The sequence below is a fragment of the Phytophthora parasitica genome, assembly GCF_000247585.1.
Source record: "Phytophthora parasitica INRA-310 unplaced genomic scaffold supercont2.8, whole genome shotgun sequence".
NCBI classification, from domain to species: domain Eukaryota; phylum Oomycota; class Peronosporomycetes; order Peronosporales; family Peronosporaceae; genus Phytophthora; species Phytophthora nicotianae.
In genome coordinates, this window is record NW_008648994.1 from 224,154 (window position 1) to 225,735 (window position 1,582).

The following is a 1,582-nucleotide window of genomic DNA, read 5'->3' on the forward strand; positions in this document are numbered from 1 at the left end:
GTTAAACAACAGGAACGCCAGGCCTCCCAGCCTATGCCTAGTCTGCTATGGAACACTCTGCTGATACCAAAATCCTGTATCAACACCTATATTTTCGGTGTTTAGTTCTGTAGCTTTACCACAAGTCACAAATTCGGCGGGAATTTACTTATTTAATCAAGTTCTTTCCCTGTCATATTTTGTGGTTTTGTGTCCCACTTGAGCGTGGCATTCTCCGAATCGCTTCGCGCCACGAATTTTGAACATATCGTGGGAGGCGGCTAAAAAAAGGGGGGGGGGGTGGACAGCCTGTTATCGTGGGACCCTCTAACAACCTTCGCTCAACCATGACATTTTTTTTTTCTATTTCAGATTGCAATAATTGATGCGAAACGCTTTTACTTTTAAATATTAGAACTTAAATACTGGAAAAGTAAAAACTCTCACCACCTGCAGAGAAACTGACAATTTTCGAGTGTGTATATAGTCTCCACGTGCATTGTATCTAGCACTTTTTAATTATCTTTGCAAAGAATGCAGCGTTCATGACGGCATTGCAACAGATTGCACAGATTTATCTCCTCTCGGGACTACAATCGGTTCGATTGTGAGAGATGTGAAGAATCAACAGGACTGGAATGACAAGCTGAACGATGAACAGCTATCGTCGGCTCTAAAAAGCTGCAAGTGCTTTAAAATACGCACGAGTTATCAGATATTAATCTACCTGAGTTGACAGATGAAGGTAGTTTGTTGCGTACGATCTGCTTGTACGAACCGACAACTTCTAGACGTGGCCTGGATGCTATTACAGGTGCCGTCGAGGCTACGCGGATTGACGATAGTGCAGCGTGCACTTCGCAGATGCGCCTCCCAGACGCACATAGCGAACGGAGTTCATCACGTCACTGAAAAGATCCTGAAAAAACAATACTAACAATTTTGCATACGAATTCCTAATTAATGATAATCCCAAGCCATATCGACCGTAATCGACGATTTAGGTGTGTTCACAAGTCCTTTCCTGAGCCATCTTTCTTGTGGAAACCATAAAATATCCAATATTGTCTATTTGAGTATTTGCGGGGGATTTTTCGAGTGTTCACCTTTCACGCGTTGCTGTTTACTCACGTTTGAACTTAAAAGTAGGAATCGCCGTTTTCCATCACCGTACTTCCGTGTTTGACTGGCAATTGGATTGCCCAGATCCATTAAAATAATGCCAGTATTACTTTCTCGACACCCTAAAAAAAAAAGAATTAATCTGAAAAATGCCTTTTCGGGACCCCTGGAAAAGGCCCGACGACAGAGCAGGCCATGTAGACACAGGTGCCTAGCGCGTCCTGTGCAAACGGTTTGTTTCTTCGTTTTATTAGTCACAATTGTAATCTCAACAGCTTACTCAAATTTACGTTAGGAAAAGGTTTTCTATATTTTCGACTAGATTCTGCAATGCACACCTCACCTTGCACTGTAACCTCACCCACGCGCGTCAAACTTCCTTCCATTTTGGCGTCCACAGAGCTTGTTAAACTCAGATCTGTTTGCATGCTTGTTCGAAAAAAACAAAATATCATTGCAGTATTGAGCCTGTGTCCTAGTA